This window comes from Leucoraja erinacea, unplaced genomic scaffold (assembly GCF_028641065.1).
Source record: "Leucoraja erinacea ecotype New England unplaced genomic scaffold, Leri_hhj_1 Leri_541S, whole genome shotgun sequence".
Classification (NCBI taxonomy): Eukaryota; Metazoa; Chordata; class Chondrichthyes; order Rajiformes; family Rajidae; genus Leucoraja; species Leucoraja erinaceus.
Genome location: NW_026576445.1, coordinates 45,474 through 68,805, shown reverse-complemented (window position 1 = coordinate 68,805; position 23,332 = coordinate 45,474).

Here is a 23,332-nt window from a genome sequence, read left to right as displayed (position 1 = left end):
TCTGGTGCCTCTGTGGTTTTTGCAAATGAATGGAGTCTACAGACCAAGTGCAGGTGCCGGGGGTCGGTATGGATGGGTAGCGGATGGTTGGCAGGGACTCGGTGGGCCGAAGGGCCTGATCCTGGGTAGGCTCCTTGCCTCAGCTGAGTGGGGGAGGCATGACTACTCACACCTGCTGTTCCCAGCCCGACCAGAAGGTGGGGGTGTCCTCCAGCACTCTAATTCCTGGCACAGATGTGGGATGTTGAGCATGAAGGAACTGCAGGTGCTGGTCTACACCGAAGAAAGGCGCAAAATGCTGGAGTAACTCAGCAGGACAGGCAGCATCTGGAGAGAAGGAATGGGTGATGTTTCAGTTCAAGAGCCTTCAGACTGAGAGGCAGGGCAGAGGGAAACTAGAGATATGGAAGGGCAAGGTGTGAAAACGACAGATCAAAGAGGACGATGGTCAAGGAAAGTATAGAATGGTTCATTGTTAGCTGAGGGGAAGGTGACAACAATAGTCAGTGCAATTAATCAGGACAGTGGAATTCTATGCCTCAGAGGGCCGTGGAGGCCGGTTCTCTGGATACTTTCAAGAGAGAGCTAGATAGGGCTCTTAAAAATATAGTCATGGAGTCAAGGGGTATGGGGAGAAGGCAGGAACGGGGTACTGATTGGGGATGATCAGCCATGATCACATTGAATGGCGGTGCTGGCTCGAAGGGCCGAATGGCCTACTCCTGCACCTATTGTCTATTGTCTATTGACAGTGAAATTAGTCGGAGAACTAGGGTGGGGGAGGGGATGGAGAGAGTGGGAAAGCAAGGGTCACATGAAGTTAGAGAAGTCCATGTTCATACCACTGGGGTGTAAACTACCCAAGCGAAATATGTGGTGCTGTTCCTCCAATTTGCGCTGGGCCTCACTCTGACATTGGAGGAGGCCCAGGACAGAAAGGTCAGATTGGGAGGGGGAGTTAACGTGTTTGGCAAGTGAGAGATTGCGTAGGTCTAGGCAGACTGAGCGGAGGTGTTCAGCGAAATGAACACTGACCTGTGACCCATTGGACAGAATGTTGTCTAGTTTAGAGATGCAGCGTGGAAACAGGCCCTATGGCCCACCATCGACCACCCGTTCACACTAATTCTATGTTATCCCACTTTCTCTTCCTCTCCCAACTCACCAGATAAATTTAACCTGCAAACCCGCACGCCTTAGGAATGTGGGAGGAAACCCACGGGGTGACAGGGAGAGCCTACAAACTCCGTAAACAGCGCCCGTGATTAGGAACAAACCCGGATCTCTGGCGCTGTGAAGCAGCAGCTCTCCCAGGGGCTGAATGGCCTGTTTCCATGTGTATGGGCAAGTGGGGCCGAAGGGCCTGTTTCCACACTGTATGGGCAAGTGGGGATGAAGGGCCTGTTTCCACGCTGTATGGGCAAGTGGGGCCGAAGGGCCTGTTTCCACACTGTATGGGCAAGTGGGGATGAAGGGCCTGTTTCCACGCTGTATGGGCAAGTGGGGGCGAAGGGCCTGTTTCCATGTGTATGGGTAAGTTGGGATCAAGGGCCTGTTTCCATGCTGAATGGGCAAGTGGGGGCGAAGGGCCTGTTTCCCATGTGTATGGGCAAGTGGGGCCGAAGGGCCTGTTTCCACACTGTATGGGCAAGTGGGGATCAAGGGCCTGTTTCCACGCTGTATGGGCAAGTTGGGCCGAAGGGCCTGTTTCCACACTGTATGGGCAAGTGGGGGATGAAGGGCCTGTTTCCATGTGTATGGGCAAGTGGGGGCGAAGGGCCTGTTTCCATGTGTATGGGCAAGTGGGGCTGAAGGGCCTGTTTCCACAGTGTATGGGCAAGTGGGGCTGAAGGGCCTGTTTCCATGTGTATGGGCAAGTGGGGCTGAAGGGCCTGTTTCCACACTGTATGGGCAAGTGGGGGTGAAGGGCCTGTTTCCACGTGTATGGGCAAGTGGGGCTGAAGGGCCTGTTTCCACAGTGTATGGGCAAGTGGGGCTGAAGGGCCTGTTTCCACACTGTATGACTGTATCATCTGTAGAATAAACAAGGACAGGTGATGCGAGCTTACACTGTGATTTGTGATGGGGGTTTGCAGAGATGGGGAGAGAGTGGTGGAGTGCAGTGGATGGATGTACGTACAGAGAGCAAGAGAGGAAATCTCAACTTCCCAAAACCATAGCAGATGCATGAGGGATCTGTGCTTCCAGTAATGGGTTAGCGGGCACATTCAGGCCTGGAGTGTGGTTAATACGGGAGGTTGTTCAGGAGAGCCAGAGAGGTAACGTAACACTAAAACATTATGTACTTTGCACGGCTGTGACTGATTGATGATAAAAAACACATGTTGGCCAAACCATGTCCACAGGCCATGTGGAGGGATGTATCACACCGCCGGGCTGTGGGACGGGAGACACCAACTCACCGGCGTCGGCTCCAGCTTCAGGAGAGACACAGTCTTCATAAGTTCAACAGTTAGATTTACCTCTTAGGGCTAACGGAATCAAGGGATATGGGGAGAAGGCAGGAACGGGGTACTGATTGTGGATGATCAGCCATGATCACATTGAATGGCGGTGCTGGCTCGAAGGGTTGAATGGCCTCTACTCCTGCATCTATTGCCTATGTTTCCATGAGTGAGAGGAGCAGTATTAGTCCACTCGGCCCAACACGTCTACTCTGCCATGGCTGATCTATCTCCCCGCTAATCCCATTCTCCTGCCTTCTCCCCATAACCCCTGACACCCGCACTCATCAAGAATCTATCTATCTCTGCCTTAAATATATCCACTGACTTGTGGCCTCCACAGCCGTCTGTGGCAATGAATCCCACAGATTCACCACCCTCTGACTAAAGAAATTTCTCCTCATCTCCTTCCTAAAGGAACATCCTTTAATTCTGAGGCTGTGCCCTCTGGTCCTAGACTCTCCCACTAGTGGAAACATCCTCTCCACATCCACTCTATCCAGGCCTTTCACTATTCGGGAAGTTTCAATGAGTGTAAGTAGCAAAGCCTGTGGGTAGCATGTGTGGGATTTCAGTGGGTTTTAGACTGTCCTTAAATCATCACTGGACAACTGAATTTAATGGTAGGGAATTGAAGAATACAGTTGAACAGAGGGATCTGGGTATAACCGTGCATAGTTCCTTGAAGGTGGAATCTCATATAGATAGGGTGGTAAAGAAAGCTTTTGGTATGCTTGCCTTTATAAATCAGAGCATTGAGTATAGAAGCTGGGATGTAATGTTAAAATTGTACAAGGCATTGGTGAGACCAAATCTGGAGTATGGTGTACAATTTTGGTCGCCCAATTATAGGAAGGATGTCAACAAAATAGAGAGAGTACAGAGGAGATTTACTAGAATGTTGCCTGGGTTTCAACAACTAAGTTACAGAGATAGGTTGAATAAGTTAGGTCTTTATTCTCTGGAGCGCAGAAGGTTGAGGGGGGACTTGATAGAGGTCTTTAAAATGATGAGAGGGATAGACAGAGTTGATGTGGACAAGCTTTTCCCTTTGAGAATAGGGAGGATTCAAACAAGAGGACATGACTTCAGAATTAAGGGACAGAAGTTTAGGGGTAATATGAGGGGGAACTTCTTTACTCAGAGAGTGGTAGCGGTGTGGAATGAGCTTCCAGTGGAAGTGGTGGAGGCAGGTTCATTGGTATCATTTAAAAATAATTTGGACAGGCATATGGATGAGAAGGGAATGGAGGGATATGGTATGAGTGCAGGCAGGTGGGACTAAGGGGAAAAAAAATTTGTTCGGCACGGACTTGTAGGGCCGAGATGGCCTGTTTCCGTGCTGTAATTGTTATATGGTTAACCATCAACCACACCAAAGATGCACAGGTTTTGTAGATTAATTGGCTTGGTATAATTGTAAATTGTCCATAGTTTGTGCAAGATAGTGTTAGTGTGCCGGTATCACTGGTCGTCGTGGACCCGATGGGCAGAAGGGCCTGTTTCCACGCTGTGTAACTAAACTAAACCAAACACTCATCCACACTGATCTCACTTTCCCTCCCCCCCACCACACTCCCATCAACTCCTCCACAGTCTACCCCCACCCACAAAGTAACATTAGCAAATTTGCAGATGACACAAAGCTGGGTGGCAGTGTGAACTGTGAGGAGGATGCTACGAGAATGCAGGGTGACTTGGACAGTTTGGGGGAGTGGGCAGATGCAGTTTAATGTGGATAAATGTGAGTTTATCCACTTTGGTAGCAAAAATTGGAAGGCAGATTACTATCTAAATGGTGTCAAGTTGGGAAAAGGGGAAGTACAACGGGATCTGGGGGTCCTTGTTCATCAGTCAATGAAAGTAAGCATGCAGGTACAGCAGGCAGTGAAGAAAGCGAATGGCATGTTGGCCTTTATAACAAGAGGAGTTGAGTATAGGAGCAAAGAGGTCATTCTGCAGTTGTACAGGGCCCTAGTGAGACTACACCTGGAGTATTGTGTGCAGTTTTGGTCCGCTAATTTGAGGAAGGACATTCTTGCTATTGAGGGAGTGCAGCGTAGGTTCACAAGGTTAATTCCCGGGATGGTGGGACTGTCATATGCTGAGAGAATGGAGCAAATGGGCATGTATACTCTGGAGTTTAGAAGGATGAGAGGGAATCTTATTGAAACATATAACATTAATAAGGGTTTGGACACGCTAGAGGCAGGAAACATGTTCCCGATGTTGGGTGAGTCCAGAACCAGGGGCCACAGTTTCAGAATAAGGGGTAAGCCATTAAGAATGGAAATGAGGAAACACTTTTTCACACAGAGAGTGATGAGTCTGTGGAATTCTCTGCCTCAGAGGGCGGTGGAGGCTGGTTCTCTGGATACTTTGAAGAGAGAGCTAGATAGGGCTCTTAAAGATAGCGGAGTCAGGGGATATGGGGAGAAGGCAGGAACGGGGTACTGATTGGGGATGATCAGCCATGATCATAGTGAATGGTGATGCTGGCTTGAAGGGCCGAATGGCCTACTCCTGCAACTATTGTCAAATTGTGAGCAATTTTCAGCAGCCAACAATTCCTCTACTCATAGTTTAGTTTAGCTTAGTTGCATGCTATCCAGTCAGCGGAAAGACAATACGTGATTACAAACAAGCCGTCCACAGTGTACAGATACAGGATAAAGGGAATAATGTTTAGTGCAAGACTAAGTCCGATCAAGGATAGTCCGTGGGTCTCCAATGAGGTAGATGGGAGGTCAGGACCTCTCTCTAGTTGGAGATAGGATGGTTCAGTTGCCTGATAACAGCTGGCATTCTTGCTGAGGTTCTTGTTTTAGTTTTAGTTTAGAGATACAGCACGGAAACGGGCCCTTTGGCCCACTGTGTCCGTGCCGCCCAGCGATTCCCGCACACTAACACTATCCCACACACACTAGGGACAATTTTTACATTTACACCAAGCCAATTTACCTACAAACCCGCACGTCTTTGGAATGTGGGAGGAAACCGAAGATCTCGGAGAAAACCCACGCAGGTCACGGGGAGAACGTACAAACTCCGTACAGACAGCACTCGTAGTCAGGATGGAACCCGGGTCTCTGGCGCTGTGAGGCAGCAGCTCTACCCGCTGCACCACCGTAACTGTAAGATTTAGTGCAAGGCAAAGTCTGATTGAAGTTAGCATGAGGTTAAAAGATTGTGAAACCTCTGGTGGCTCGTTGCGTACACCTACCACCCTCTGAGTGAAAATGTTACCCACCGCGTTCATATTAAATCTTTCCCCCCTCATCTTACACCTATGTTTTATGGTTCTTGACTCCACTACTCTGGGTAAAATACTGTACATTCATGCTATCCACTCCCCGCATGATTTTTATACACCTTTAACAGATCACTCCTCATCCTCCTGTGCTCCAAGGAATAAAGTCCTAGCCTGCCCGAGCTCTCCCTGTAGTTCAGGACCATGAGTCCTCGCACCATCTGTTGTCTTACTGCTGACTGGTTAGCACGCGACTAAAGCTTTTCACTCTACCTCGGCACACGTGACAATAAACTAAACTGAACTACCCATCCTTGGTGGACAAAAATGCTGGAGAAACTCAGCGGGTGAGGCAGCATCTATGGAGCGAAGGAATAGGTGACCCGAAACGCCACCTATTCCAGGGCTGCCAACTCTCACGCATAGAGCGTGAGACTCACGCATTTGACGAAATTCTCACGCTCTCACGCTGATGGCAGAAGTTCTCATGCTCAAAAACATTTTTTTACAAAAAAATATAAATAAATAAATAAAGTCACACTCACCAAGGAGAATAGTTTTCTGTCGGCAGGTTCCCCGTAAAGAACGAGCAATTTAATTAGCCTAAGCCCATCGTACACTATTCAAAATGGCAATGTAGACAAAACTGCTGGAGAAACTCAGCGGGTGAGGCAGCATCTATGCCTGAGTTTGACCCTTCTTCTGACTCGGGCATTTCTCCAGCATTTTTGTCTACCGCTCTATAGATGCTGCCTCACCCGCATTCACATTCACATTCCCGTGCGGATGGTGTGATAGGTGAGACACGGCGGTGGTCCCAGCACCGACCCCCCCCTGACGCACCACTCACACCTCCCACCCTCACCTCCGGCAGCTCTGTCCACACCGCATGGAGTTTTAACCCTGGCCCAGAGCCAGGAGCGGGCCGGGTGAGTGGGGGCGTGTGGGGTGCCGCCGGAGCCGCGGGGATGAATCTCGGGCTATAGCTCCGCTCCGATGCCTGACCCCCGAGTCACTGACCCTCACCTCCCACAGACCCCCGAGTCACTGACCCGCACCTCCCCCGGACCCCCCTGAGTCACTGACCCTCACCTCACCCGGACCCCCCTGAGTCACTGACCCTCACCTCACCCGGACCCCAGCTGGACACAGAGCACCTGGGCCGGCCCATATTCCCACGGAGGGGGGGAGAGAGGGAAATGCTCCCCGGACATCACCAAGTCTCCGCTCACTCCGGGTGTTGTCGCCGTTTCACTGACACACACTCTCACACACAGCCTAACACACACTCTCACACACAGCCTAACACACACCTAACACACACACTCTCACACACAGCCTAACACACACTCTCACACACAGCCTGACACACACTCTCACACACAGCCTAACACACTGACACACACAAGATTTAAAGGGATATGGGCCAAATGCGGATAAATGGGACTAGTTTGGATGGGGCATTTTGATGTGAATGGACAAGTTGGGATGAAGGGCCTGTTTCCATGCTGTAAGACTATGACACACTGCAATTGCTCTGGAGACGATCCAGGGGCAATTATTGAACATATTGGCAGGGCTGGAATTTTGTTTTCACTTTGAAGAAAGATTTGATAACTGGGATTGTATTCTCTGCAGCAACAGAGGTGAGGAAAAGATTTAGTTGAGGTGAATAATATTATGAGAATAGGACCTGTTTCGCTTAATAAAGAGTGTAGGAAGGAACTGCAGATGCTGGTTTAAACTGAAGATGGACACAAAAAGCTGGAATAACTCAGCAGGACAGGCAGCATCTGTGCACAGAAAGAATAGGTGATGTTTCGGGTCGAGACCTTCAGACTGAAGAGGTTGAAAACCAGCCATAAAACACAATGACTGGACATGTGTGGTACCTAACTAAGGGCAGAAATCAGAATCATATGTTCATCTTTATTGATGTGACACCATAATAAATATATTACAGCAAAAATAATATAATGGGGTGGCACGGTGGCGCAGTGGTAGAGTTGCTGCCTTACAGCACCACAGACACAGATTTGATCCTGACTACGGGTGCTGTCTGTACAGTATTTGTACATTCTCCTTATGACCACATGGGTTTTCTCTGGATATTCCGGTTTCTCCCACATCCGAAAGAAGTGCAGGTTTGTAGGTTAATTGGCTTCTGTAAATAGTCCTTGGCATGTAGGATACAACTGGTGTATGGTAGATTGCTGGTCGGTGTGGACGTGGTGGGCCAAAGGGCCTGTTTCTATGTATATGTTTTACAAATATAGAAACATAGAAATTAGGTGCAGGAGTAGGCCATTCGGCCCTTCGAGCCTGCACCGCCATTCAATATGATCATGGCTGATCATCCAACTCAGTATCCCGTACCTGCCTTCTCTCCATACCCTCTGATCCCCTTAGCCACAAGGGCCACATCTAACTCCCTCTTAAATTATAGCCAATGAACTGGCCTCAACTACCCTCTGTGGCAGAGAGTTCCAGAGATTCACCACTCTCTGTGTGAAAAAAGTTCTCCTCATCTCGGTTTTAAAGGATTTCCCCCTTATCCTTAAGCTGTGACCCCTTGTCCTGGACTTCCCCAACATCGGGAACAATCTTCCTGCATCTAGCCTGTCCAACCCGTTAAGAATTTTGTAAGTTTCTATAAGATCCCCTCTCAATCTCCTAAATTCTAGAGAGTGTAAACCAAGTCTATCCAGTCTTTCTTCATAAGACAGTCCTGACATCCCAGGAATCAGTCTGGTGAACCTTCTCTGCACTCCCTCTATGGCAATAATGTCCTTCCTCAGATTTGGATATATCTTAATTTCATGGAACCATATACGGGTGAATATGTGGCATTATTTTTGTCTAGTTTCTGTAGTCAAAGGGTAAGGTTGATTGATTTATTGGTGCAGAACAGTGATGGAAGTCTAACTCCTCTTGCCTTGTTTCTATGTTTTTGTTTCTCTCTCTCTATATATATATATATATATATATATATATATATATATATATGCATAGCAGCATGAATTATAATCTGATTTCCATACATGAATATACAAAGGTCATTCATGTGCTGCACCTGTTGATCAGAGCCTGGCTCTACTGTGGAATGTACTTTAACCTAACCTTATTCATACCTAATCCAATTTGAAGCATAAATGTTGCATTCAAGTGTAAGTTAAAAGACTTGCTACAGTATGCACCAGATTATACAATTTCAAGATGAAAAATGCAACAGCCCCCTACCGTGGGTCACCCCCCTCCCACACCCTCCCCCTCTCAGTCGCTACGCTCCCTCGAAATTTCTAACTCTCAACCCTCATCCAATGTTGGCAGCCCTGCCTATTCCTTCGCTCCATAGATGTTGCCTCACCCCGCTGAGTTTCTCCAGCGTTTTTGTCGACTTTAGATTTTTCCAGCATCTGCGGTTTACCTTCTCAAACATTACTACACATCCTTGTAAAATCTTCTCTGCACCCTTTCTACCTTATTGCATCCTTCCTCCAGCAGGGCGACCAAAACGGAACACAATTCCCCAAACGTGGCCTCACCCATGTCTTGTACAACTGCAACGTAATACCCCGACCCGACCTGACCTGACTGATGAAGGCCAATTAAGGCTTAAATTGTTAAATCATTGCGATAATCACATCAAGTGTCCCGTAAATAGACGTCTGCCTAACTGCTCCCCACCCCCACATCCGAAATAAGTATAATTTGTCTTAAACAGGTTATCAAAATTATTTTCATGTTTTGTTAAATGAATGGTTGTTCGAACGATCAGTAGACGTCTGGTCCTTAAGCAATCAGTACTAATGCTCAAATTGCAAGGCAAAAAGCACTAGTTTGATTGTGAAGTGTGTCCCAGTATTCTGTTGATTTGAGTCTCTTCCAGTTCAGACTGATTTTAATGAGAGGAGGTGAGTATGTGTGTCGGGGAGGGGAGGGGAGGGGGGGAAGTTCAGTTCAGTGTACTTTATTGTCCCGTGTATCGAGGTACAGTGAAAAGCTTTTGTTGCGTGCTAACCAGTCAGCGGAAAGACAATACATGATTACAATCGAGCCGTCCACAGTGTACAGATACAGGATAAAAGGGAATAATGTTTAGTGCAAGGTAAAACCAGTAACGTCCGATCCAAGTTAGTCTGTGGATCATCAATGACGTAGATAATAGTTCAGGACTGCTCTTCATAAGTGAAAGAAGCAGAATTAGGCCATTCGACCTATCAATCATGGCTGATCTATCTCTCCCTCCTAACCCCATTCTCCTGCCCTTTCCCCATAACCCCTGACATCTTGCACCAAACATTATTCCCTTATCCTGTATCTGTACACTGTAGACGGCTCGATTGTAATCATGTATTGTCTTTCCGCTGACTGGTTAGCACGCAAGGAAGGCTTTTCACTGTACCTCGGTACACGGGACAATAAACTCAACTGAACTAAACTGTCCCCGACATGCTATAATGCATTAGCTGACACTTGTCCACTTTAAATTGCATCTGCCACCTCTCTGCCCATCTTGCCAGCTGATGGATGTCCCCCTGCATGTGTACACAATCATGGTCACTGCCGACCTCCAGTAATGTTGCTGAAGTCAAGCTTTGAGCAGCAGTGTGTGTTGCTGCCTTTGACAGCAGTGTGTGTACAGGCTCGGATGGGCGATGTGATAAACACTATTCAGCGGCAGTGGCTGGAACCAAGCGGGCACAGGTCGGCACGACACGGCTTTGTGCAGGAGATGTGATCGGTGATCATGCCTGCAGCCTCCAGCGAAAGGTGATCTTCATGTTGCTGCAAGCAGCACTCACCCTCCCCACAGCCCTGCCTCACCCGTTAACCCCTCAATTGCTGCTCACCCTCCCCACAGCCCTGCCTCGCCCGTTAACCCCTCGATCACTGCCCTGCCTCGTCCGTTAACCCCTCGATTACTGCTCACCCTCCCCACAGCCCTGCCTCACCCGTTAACCCCTCAATCACCGCGCACCCCCCCACAGCCCTGCCTCGCCGTTAACCCCTCAATTGCTGGTCACCTCCCCACAGCCCTGCCTCGCCGTTAACCCCTCAATTGCTGGTCACCTCCCCACAGCCCTGCCTCACCAGTTAACCCCTCAATTGCTGCTCACCCTCACACAGCCCTGCCTCACCCGTTAACCCCTCGATCACCGCGCACCCTCACACAGCCCTGCCTCACCCGTTAACCCCTCGATTGCTGCTCACCCTCACACAGCCCTGCCTCACCCGTTAACCCCTCGATCACCGCCCTGCCTGACCTATTAACCCCTCGATCAGCCCACAGAGAAGGGTCATCAGTCCACAGTCCAGCCTATCACACCAACCAACCTCCCTTTATCATCCATGTTTCCTAGATCATCGTTACTTTTTTGCATATCTCTCATTCATTTGTTCTATATCTCTCTACATCATCGTCTAAATCTCTCGAATGGCCTACTCAGACTCCTGCATCTATTCCCTTTCCCCTGACTCTCAGTCTGACCCGAAACGTCACCTATTCCTTTTCCCCACAGATGCTGCCTGACACACTGAATTACTCCAGCCTCGAACATCTGCAACGTGTAGGAAGGAACTGCAGATGCTGCTCTACACCGAGGACAGACGCCAGAATGCTGGAGTGACTCAGCGGGCCAGGCAGCATCTTTGGAGAGGAGGGATGGGTGACGTTTCGGGAGAAGGGTCGAGACCCGAAACATCACCCGTTCCTTCTCTCCAGAGATCTACAATGTGTTGGGCCACGGTAGATGGAGCTGGGACCTACACACGCCTCGGGAGCCCAGACTAAACATTATCACCGCCCACTCACAATCCCACGCACACTGGCAGTCTCACTGACACAAACAACCCATCCATCTACACCTTTTATCCAGCTACTTCCTTCCCCTCCAAAGCTGGTGCTCAGAAGTCCGTGAGTCACAGGAACAGAATTAGGCCATTCGGCCCGTCATCTCATAAGGTCATAAGCGATAAGAGAAGAATTAGGCCATTCAGCCCAACATGTCAGGTAAACTGTTGGGACCGAAGGCTGATGTGGCCAGGGTGAGAGGGGTCAGAGATGATCTTACCCGCTCACTTCCTGGCCCTTGCAGTGTATAGTTCCCTCCATTGATGAACTGTACACTGCAAGGGCCAGGAAGCGAGTGGGCAAGATCATCTCTGACCCCTCTCACCCTGGCCACAAACTCTTTGAATCACTTCCCTCTGGAAGGCAACTCCGGACTGTCAAAGCTGCCACAGCCAGACATAAAAACACGAGCAGTAGCTCTACTCAACAACCAAAAATCTGTAGCCTCCTTTTGGTCTGGTATTTTATTTAATTCACATGTTTAATCAATAATGTTTTATTATTAATGTTGAATGTGTCATTCACAACTGTCACTGTATGTCATGTTGTCACTTGTGGGCTGAGCACCAAGGCAAATTGCTTGTATGTGAATACTTGGCCAAAAAACTTATTCATTCATTCATTCATAAATCCCCAGGGCCTGCTGGTCTGCATCCCATAGCACTCAAGGAGGTGACCCTAGAAATTGTGGATACATTGGTGATCATTGAGGGAACGCAGTGTAGGTTCAACAGGTTAATTCCGGGGATGGCGGGACTGACATATGATGAAAGAATGGGTCGACTGGGCTTGTATTCACTGGAATTTAGAAGGATCAGAGGGAATCGTATAGAAAAATATAAAATTCTTAAAGGATTGGACAGGCTAGATGCAGGAAAAATGTCCCGTGTACCGAGGTACAGTGAAAAGCTTGTGTTGCGTGCTAACCAGTCAGCGGAAAGACAATACATGATTACTATCGAGCCGTCTACAGTGTACAGATACAGGATAAAGGGAATAACGTTTAGTGCAAGGTAAAGCCAGTAAAGTCATAAGGCCCTTGTGGCTAAAGGGATCAGGGGGTATGGAGAGAAAGCAGGTACAGGATACTGAGTTGGATGATCAGCCATGATCATATTGAATGGCGGTGCAGGGCCGAATGGCCTACTCCTGCACCTGTTTTCTATGTTTCTATGTCATAAGTGAAGGGAATAAAATTAGGCCATTCGGCTCATCAAATCTACTCCGCCATTCAATCATGGCTGATCTATCTCTCCCTCCTAACCCCATTCTCCTGCCTTTTCCCCATAACCTCTGACACCTGCACTAATGGGTCTGAACCGGCCCTGCTGAGTGCCCCCCCCCCCCCCCTGGACTGTCTCCCTCGGATGGTCAAGTCGCATAGATACATCTGCACTTAAGTCTGTTTGAACTGTTTTGACTATTTTACTGTTCTTTTGCAAACCGTGTTCTCGGGGTATCTAAATCTAAATTTTATTAGTTATTTAAGTTATGACATCGGATGGAAGCTGCAGACCCAAATCTTGTTGTGCTTATGTGCAATGACAATAAAAGATATTATTATTATTATTATTATTATTATTAATCAAGAATCTATTTATCTCTGCCTCAAAAATATCCACAGACTTGGCCCCCACAGCCGTCTGTGGCAAATAATTCTGCAGATTCACCACCCTTATGACTAAAGTCCGATCAAAGATTATCGGAGGTTCTCCAAATGATGTAGATAGTAGTTCAGCAGTAGTAGTTCCGCTCTCTGGTTGTGGTTGGACGATTCAGTTGCCTGATAACAGCCGGGAAGAAACTGTCCCTGAATCTGGAGGTGTGCGTTGGTTTTCACACTTCTGTACCTCTTGCCCGATGGGAGAGGGGAGAAGAGGGAGTGACCGGGGTGAGACTGGTCCTTGATGATGCTGCTGGCCTTGCCGAGGCAGCGTGAGGTGTAGATGGAGGCGATGGAAGGGAGGTTGGTTTGTGATCCGATGGGAGGGGGGGGGGGGGGGGGGGGGGGGAGAGGGAGTGACCAGGGTGCGGACATGACACAAAATGCTGGAGTAACTCAGCGGGATTCAGCCAGTAAGAATGTCATGGGTCAATTGCTGGCAGAACTGACAATTTAACCCTCCTGACACTTGTCCGCTGATGAAACCCACTGGGCAATCAGCAGCTTGATGTGGCCACACTGAAGTAGCAGTGATCTGTCTGTGTCTGTGATGTCCGGGCAGCGGTCAGTGGTCAGCTCCTTGCCCAGCAGTGACCATTGTGTGTGCTCTCCCCCCTCCACCCCATTAGCACCGCTCACAGGCTGATAGACCACTTATCCCAGTCCCATGGACAAGTGGCTGACTGATTGCCATTCACAGTCAACATCCTCTCTCTCTGCCTTTTCCACATGATAAATCCATATTCATACAGTGCCCTCCATAATGTTTGGGACAAAGACCCATCATTTATTTATTTGCCTCTGTACTCTACAATTCGAGATTTGTGATAGAAAAAAATCACATGTGGTTAAAGTGAACATTGTCAGATTTTATTAAAGGCCATTTTTATACAGTTTGGTTTCACCATGTAGAAATTACAGCTGTGTTTATACATAGTCCCCCCCCCATTTCAGGGCACCATAATGTTTGGGACACAGCAGTGTCATGTAAATGAAAGTAGTCATGTTTAGTAATTTGTTGCATATCCTTTGCATACAATGACTGCTTGAAGTCTGCGATTCATGGACATCACCAGTTGCTGGGTGTGTCTTCTCTGGTGATGCTCTGCCAGGCCTGTATTGCAGCCATCTTTAGCTTATGCTTGTTTTGGGGGCTAATCCCCTTCAGTTTTCTCTTCAGCATATAAAAGGCATGCTCAATTGGGTTCAGGTCGGGGGATTGACTTGGCCAGTCAAGAATTGACCAATTTTTAGCTTTGAAAAACTCCTTTGTTGCTTTAGCAGTATGTTTGGGATCATTGGCTTGCTGTAGAATGAACTGCCGGCCAATGAATTTTGAGGCATTTGTTTGAACTTGAGCAGATAGGATGTGTCTATACACTTCAGAATTCATTATGCTACTACCATCAGCAGTTGTATCATCAATAAAGATAAGTGAGCCAGTACCTTCAGCAGCCATACATGCCCAGGCCATAACACCCCCACACCGTGTTTCACAGATGAGGTGGTATGCTTTGGATCTTGGGCAGTTCCTTCTCTCCTCTATACTTTGCTCTTGCCATCACTCTGATATAAGTTAATCTTCATCTCATCTGTCCACAAGACCTTTTTCCAGAGCTGTGGTTGCTCTTGTCAGTACTTCTTTGGTCCTCGTGATGATAAACAGCAATAAAAGTTTGGAAAGACTGCAGGAAAGACTAGGTGCTGAGAGCTCTCTTGTACCTGCATTAAGGAGGCAATTAAACACACCTGAGCAATTACAAACACCTGTGAAGCCATGTGTCCCAAACATTATGGTGCCCTGAAATGTGGGGACTATGTATAAACACAGCTGTAATTTCTACATGGTGAAACCAAACTGTATAAAAATGGCCTTTAATAAAATCTGACAATGTGTACTTTAACCACATGTGATTTTTTTCTATTACAAATCTCAAATTGTGGAGTACAGAGGCAAATAAATAAACGATGGGTCTTTGTCCCAAACATTATGGAGGGCACTGTAAGTGATAGGAGCAAAATTAGGCCATTCAGCCCATCAAGTCTACTCTGCCATTCAATCACGGCTGATCTATCTCTCTCTCCTAACCCCATTCTCCTGCCTTCTCCCCATAACCTCTGACACCCAAGAGATCGCAGGGAAATAGCCCCCCCCCCCCCCCCCCCCCCCCCCCCCCGGCCCAACTATAAAATCACGAGAGGAATAGATCGGGTAGAGAGTCTCTTGCCCAGAGTAGGGGAATCGAGGACCAGAGGACATAGGTCTAAGGTGAAGGGGAAAAGATTTCATAGGAATCTGAGGGGGTAACTGTTTTTACACAATGGGTGTAAGGAAGGAGCTGCCAGAGGAGGTAGTTGAGGCTGGGACTATCACAATGTTTAAGAAACAGTTAGACAGGTACATGGATAGGACAGGTTTGGAGGGATATGGACCAAGCACAGGCAGGTGGGACTAGTGTAGCTGGGACAGTGTTGGCTAGTGTGGGCAAGTTGGGTCGAAGGGCCTGTTTCCATGCAGTATCTCTCTGTGACTATGCCTCCTTCATGATGACCAAGTTGTCCAACTGAGATTGTTCCCCTTAGATCATAGAACCGTACGGCAAGGAATTGCAGATGCTGGTTTTCACCGAAGATATACATAAAACTCTGGAGGAACTCAGCGGGTGAGGCAGCATCTCCGGAGAGAAGGAATGGGTGACGTTTCAGGTTGAAACCTTCCTTAAGGGTCTCGACCCGAAACGTCTCCTGATCCTTCTATCTAGAGATGCTGCCTGACCCGCTGAGTTACTCCAGCATTTTAAGTAGATGAGAACAGTACAGCACTAGAACAGGCCCTTCGGCCCACAATGTCCATGCTGAACATGTTGCCAAGATAGGCTAATCTCAGCATGAACTATGATCAGCTGATCTAAAATTCTTAAGGGATTGGACAGGCTAGATGCAGGAAGAATGTTCCCAATGTTGGACGGTCACGGCGGTGCAGCGGGTAGAGCTGCTGCCTCACAGCGCCAGAGACCCGGGTTCGATCCTGACTACGGGTGCTGTCTGTACGGAGTTTGTACGTTCTCCCCGTGACCTGTGTAGGTTTTCTCCGAGATCTTCGGTTTCCTCCCACACTCCAAAGACGTGCGGGTTTGTATATTAATTGGCATTGGTAAAAATTGTAAATTTGTCCCTAGTGTGTGTGTAGGATAGTGTTAGTGAGCGGGGATCGCTGGTCGGCGTAGAATCGGTGGGCCGAATGGCCTGTTTCCGCCCTGTGTCTCTAAACACTAGGTGGGTAGGAAGGAACTGCAGATGCTGGTTTAATTGAAGATAGACACAAAGTGCTGGAGCAACTCAGCGGGGCAGGCAGCATCTCTGGAGGGACGGAAGGGGTGACGTTTCGGGTCGAGACCCTTCTCCAGAGAAACACTAGATGGTGTCCCCAAGCTCCCCACACAATGTTGGGGGGCATCAAAAGCTGAGCTGTCTTGTTCAGTGCGAACTCCATCATCAAGTTGGCCGACAACACCACTGTTGTGGGACGTATCACTGATGGGGATGAGTCAGTGTATAGAAGTGAGATTGACCGATTAACCAAATGGTGCAAGCACAGTAACCTGGCTCTCAACACCAGCAAAACCAAGGAACTGATTGTGGACTTTGGAAGGGGTAGGATAGGGACCCACAATCCCGTTTATATCAACAGGACGATGGTGGAGAGGGTCAAGAACTTCAAATTCCTGGGCGTGAATATTTCAGGAAATCTTTCCTGGTCCCAGCACACTGATGTAATCAAAGAAAGCACATCAGCGCCTCCACTTCCTGAGAAGATTACGGAGAGTCGGATTGTCAAGGAGGACTCTCTCTAACTTCTACAGGTGCACAGTAGAGAGCATGCTGACCGGTTGCATCGTGGCTTGGCTCGGTAACTTGAGCGTCCAGGAGCGGAAAAGACTACAAAAAGTTGTGACCACTGCCCGGTCCATCATCGGCTCTGACCTCCCCACCATCGAGAGGATCTATCGCAGTCGCTGCCTCAAAAAGGCTGGCAGTATCATCAAAGACCCACACCATCCTGGCCACTCACTCATCTCCCCGCTGCCATCAGGTAGAAGGTACAGGAGCCTGAAATCTGCAACATCCAGGTTCAGGAACAGCTACTTCCCCACAGCCATCAGGCTATTAAACCTGGCCAACAAACAGACTCTGAACTATAACAGCCTATTGTACTTTATCTGTTTATTTATGTGTATGTATATGGTCTATGCTATATAGACACACTGAACTGTTCTGTATTTATGCTTACAATACTCTGCTGGGCTGCAGCATGCAAGAATCTCATTGTCCTATCTGGGACACATGACAATAAACTGTCTTGACTTGACTTGACCACACAGCAGGGACTGTGAACCTGAGCGGGCAGTGGGAGCGGAGAGGTGGGTGTCTGATCCCAGCGGAGTCTGTCACGATACGAGGTGCGTGACTGATGATTCAGTCCCGGTGAGGAAGTCCCAGAGACTAAACCCATTAGTGCTCCGGTCGAGGGTGGGGGGGAGGAGGTATTGGCGCAGGAAGCAGCGCTGTACATCAACACCGGACCACAATGATGACTGATCCTGCTGCCGGCCAAACACTCTGTCTGGGAATAACTGCATCATGTACATCAAAAACCAGGACTCAAACATCTATTGTTATTATCTGGAACTCTCTTCCTTTCTAACGATGCCTGTATAGTCTTTCCGCTGACTGGTTAGCACGCAACACTGTCCCTCGGTGTAAGTGGCAATAAACTGAACCTAACAGATCAGCAGGTAGACAAAAATGCTGGAGAAACTCAGCGGGTGAGGCAGCATCTATGGAGCGAAGGAAATAGGCGACGTTTCGGGGCGAGACCCTTGGGTCTCGACCCGAAACGTCACCTATTTCCTTTAAGGGTCCCTTATTTAAGGGTAATTCCCTTAAGGGTCTCTACACGAAACGTCGCCTATTTCCTTTAAGGGTCCCTTATTTAAGGGTAATTCCCTTAAGGGTCTTTACAAGAAATGTCACCTATTTCCTTCGCTCCATAGATGCTGCCTCACCCGCTGAGTTTCTCCAGCATTTTTGTCTCCCTTAGGTTTTTCCAGCATCTGCAGTTCCTTCTTAAATCTTTCAACAGTTCAGCAAATCATTTAAGAGTAAATGAATGAGGGATGAGAAATGGGGAAGGTCATTAGTGATAGGAGCAGAATTAGGCCATTCGGCCCATCCAGTCTATTCCACCATTCAATCACGGCTGATCTATCTCTCCCTCCTAACCCCATTCTCCTGCCCTCTCCCCATAACCCCTGACACCCGCACTAATCAACAATCTGTCAATCTCACCACCCTCTGGCCGAAGAAATCCCACACATTCACCAGCAGAAGGTTTGATGTGGAAACATGGAACTGCAGATGCTGGTTTATAATAAAATGTAATGACAATTCCGACTAGTTCCTGTTCGTTTTTCATCAGGTTTGTTTGAATCAAAGGTAGAAATAAAGAACGGCAGATGCTGGTTCATACCAAAGAACATGGATAGGTGGCGGGGCCATTCTTTAGATTGCAGACTCAAGAAAGGTCCTGACCCGAAACATCATCCATCCTGACCCGCTGAGTTACTCCAGCACTCTGTGAAACGTCACCTATCCATGTTCTCCACAGATGCTGCCTGACCCGCTGAGTTATGGTGCAGCAGCAGCTATGGAGCGAAGGAAATAGGCAACGTTTCGGGCCGAAACACAAAGGAAATAGGCAACGTTTTGGGCTGAAACCCGGAAGGTTTTCGACCCGAAACGTTGCCTATTTCCTTATCTCCATAGATGCTGCTGCACCCGCTGAGTTACTCCAGCACTCTGTGAAACGTCACCTATCCATGTTCTCCACAGATGCTGCCTGACCCGCTGAGTTACTCCAGCACTCTGTGAAACGTCACCTATCCATGTTCTCCACAGATTTGGTAACTTGGATTTTGAGTCGCAGTGGAACAAACCAGAACAGATTTAATTTCAATATAACCAGAATAAGGCCATTCAGCCCACTGACTCATGCTAGCTCCCACCCAGATTCACCATCTCCTCATTTGCTTTTTAGTGTATTGCAGAGATACAGCGGGGAAACAGGCCCTTCGGCCCACCGAGTCCGTGCCGACCAGCGATCCCCGCACACTCCCCTAACACTATCCTACACACACTGGGGACAATTTACATTTACACCAAGCCAATTAACCTGCAAACCTGCACGTCTTTGGATTGTAGGAGGAAACCGAAGATCTCGGGGAAAAGCCACGGGGAGAACGTGCAAACTCCGTAAAGACAGCACCCGCAGTCAGGATCGAACCATGATATCTGGCGCCATGAGGGAGTAACTCTACCGCTGTGCCACCGTGCTGCTCTTTCTGCTTCTCCACTATATCCCCTCACATGAGCCCTGGGCCTAGTTCTATATTTATTTCATTAGTTGGGTTAAGCTCCAGCTGTGGCGGTGGGATCTGAACATGCATGTTCCTTTCATGAGTCCAGGTCCCTACACTCACCATCTAACCACACTGCTACGGTTCCAGTCTAGGGTTGCTATTCGAACCATAATAGACAACAGGTGCAGGAGTAGGCCATTCGGCCCTTCGAGCCAGTGCCGCCATTCAATGTGATCATGGCTGATCATCCACAATCAGTACCCCGTTCCTGCCTTCTCCCCATATCCCCTGACTCTGCTATTTTTAAGAGCCCTATCTACTCTCTCTTGAAAGTATCTAGAGAACCTGCTTCCACCGCCCGCTGAGGCAGAGAATTCCACAGACTTTTGAAAAAGTGTTTCCTCGTCTCCATTCTGAATGGCTTACTCCTTATTCTTAAACTGTGGCCCCTGGTTCTGGACTCCCCCAACATCGGGAACATGTTTCCTGCCTCAAGCGTGTCCAAGCCCTTAACAATCTTATATGTTTCAATGAAATATCCTCTCAACATTTTAAACTCCAGAGTGTACAAGCCCAGCTGCTCCATTCTCTCACCATATGACAGTCCCGCCATCCCGGGAATTAACCTTGTAAACCTACGCTGCGCTCCCTCAATAGCAAGAATGTCCTTCCTCAAATTAGGGGACCAAAACTGCACACAATACTCCAGGTGTGGTCTCACTAGGGCTCTGTACAACTGCAGAAGGACCTTTTTGCTCCTATATTCGATTCCTCTTGTTATAAAGGCCAACATGCCATTCGCTTTCTTCACTGCCTGCTGTACCTGCATGCTTACTTTCATAGACTGATGTACAAGGACCCCCAGATCCCGTTGTACTTCCCCTTTTCCCAATTTGACACCATTTAGATAGTAATCTGCCTTCCTGTTTTTGCTTTAGTTAGTGAAGGAGACATCTTTGCCTCAAGAACGAGTCGGCTGAAGCCCTTCATGTTGCTATTCCTTTTAACACCCACTTCATTCTTTTCAGTGAGTGCCTTCGATGGTACAAGTGCATTGTTGATATTGGTCCAAGTCCACTCCCAAATCCTCAATAAGGCAGCCAGCATCATCAGAGACCCACACCACCCTGACCACCCTCTCATCTCGCTGCTATCATGGGTGAAGAAGGTACAGGAGCCTGAAAACCGTGACCTCCAGGTTCAAGAACAGCTTCAGGCTCTAGAACAGTAGGGCAGTACGGTGGCACAGCGGTAGAGTTGCTGCCTCATAGGGCCAGAGACCAGGGTTCTATCCTGACTAGGGGTGCTATCTGTGTGGAGTTTGCAAGTTTTCCTCGTGTGTTTTCTCTGGGATCTCCGGATTCCTCCCACACTTGTCGCCTAAGTGGCTCTGGTAAAATTGTAAATTGTCCCTAGTGTGTGTAGGGTAGTGTTAGTGTGCGGGGATCGCTGGTCAGCACGGACTCGGTGGGCCGAAGGGCCTGTTTCCACACTGTATCTCTGCAACTAAACTAAACCACCCTGGCCACGCTCTCATCTCGCTGCCACCATCGACGTCCAGGTTGAATGACAGATCGTTCCCAACAACCATGAGAAGGGCAGCATGGTGGCACAGCGGTGGAGTTACTGCCTCACAGCGCCAGAGAACCGGGCTCGATCCTGACTACACCACTAGCCTCAGCAACTGTGATCTTCTGTCTCTTGAGCCTTGAGACAAACTGAGTTGAACGACAGTGAAGTGGCTCTGTGTGGGGAAATGGATGGAGTGCGAGGCCGTTATGTGTCTGACTGGTCCTGCCCAGGTACTCTGCACGCAAGGACAGGAAGGTCTCTACGCCGGTGATGACAGCCATGGAGAGCAGGCAATTAACCATCTGTGTAACACCAGTATCAGGCAGGAAACACCACCCTCCCCACACCAACGTGACCGGCTCCAGTGGTCAAAACATCTCCTGCGGCCTCCTCACACACCCACTGGGATCGCATGATGTTTTTGTTTTCTTAATGGAGCGTCAAGCCATCCAAAAATACAAGGAGGCTTCGCTCCAGATCGGAGAGGAACACAAGCCGATAAAGATAGGCCGACATTGTTAAAAGTCAAAGACTCAAGGATCGTAGAGGCACACTGTGTGGAAACCAACTTGTCCACACCGGCCAACATGCCCCATCTACAGTAGTCCCAGAGTCACAGAAACAGGCCCTTCGGCCCAACTTGTCCACACCGGCTAACATGCCCCAGCTACACTAGTCACCCAGCACAGAAACAGGCCCTTCCTTCAGCCCAACTTGCCCACACCGGCCAACATGCCCCATCTACAGTAGTCACCCAGCGTCACGGAAACAGGCCCTTCCTTCAGCCCAACTTGCCCCAGCTACACTAGTCACCCAGCACAGAAACAGGCCCTTCAGCCCAACTTGTCCACACCGGCCAACATGCCCCATCTACACTAGTCACCCAGCACAGAAACAGGCCCTTTGGCCCAACTTGCCCACACCAATCAACATGTCCCAGCTATACTAGTCCCACCTGCCCGTATTTGGCCCGTATTCGTCTAGAAAGTATCTGTCCCAGGGTGGAAATGTCAAAGACTAGAGGGCAGATCTTGAAGGAGAGAGGAGGACAAGTTTTATAATACAGAGGGTGGTGGGTGTATGGGACGAGCTAGAGAAGATAGTTGAGGCAGGGACTATCCCAATGTTTAAAAAAAAATTTTGGGCAGGTTTCTAAGTGACAGGAGCAGAATTGGGCCATTTATTTATTTTACACAGAGGGTGGTGGGTGCCTGGAACGCGCTGCCAGGGGTGGGGGTGGAGGCAGATACGAGAGTGGTGTTTATGAGGCTTTTAGACAGGAACATGGATATGGATCACGTGCAGGCAGAGGAGATCAGTTTAACTTGGTGTCGTGTACAGCATGGACATTGTGGGCCAAAGGGCCTGTTCATGTGATGTACTGCTCGATGTCCTATACTTATTGTAATATGTACCAGAAATATGTCGTTGGGGCCTAGCACCGTGGAGCGGCCTCCAGCAGGAACGACCTGGGGCTCCAGTCACGGAGCTGCGGAGCTACTCACCATCGTGGAGCTGGTCAAGTCCGGAGCGGGTGGAGCGGTGGTGGCGAGCTGCTGCGCCCCGACCACGGGGATTCGGAGGCTCCAACCGCAGGTCTGGCAGACAGGAACACCGGGAGCCCGCAGGTTCCTGCTGGGAGACCGCTTTTCGGGGCTTCCGCAACGGCGACTTCTCCCGCCCGAGTAGCGGGGTCGAGGATGATCTGGAGCGGGGCCTTACATCATCGCCCGGCGTGGCTTCAACGGCTGTGGGACTTTGCCAGCGCCCGCCCGGGGCTCCAACAACAAGACCCGGAGCGCGGCCTTGCATCACCCGGCGCGGCGTTAATGGCCGCGGGACAATTGTTATCGCCCGCCGGGGGCTCTGACTTTGACTCTGACTTTGACTCTGACATCGGGAGGGGAATGGGAAGTGCAGGGGAGAGATAAGTTTTTTTGCCTTCCATCACAGCGAGGAGGCGATGCGCTGTGATGGATGTCTGTGTAAATTGTGTTGTGTCTTGGGTCTTTTTTTCTTGTATGTATGACTGCAGAAACAACATTTCACTTGAGCATCTATGAGGCCAGATAAATTGTATTGTGTATTGTGTATTCTTACTTTACAGGC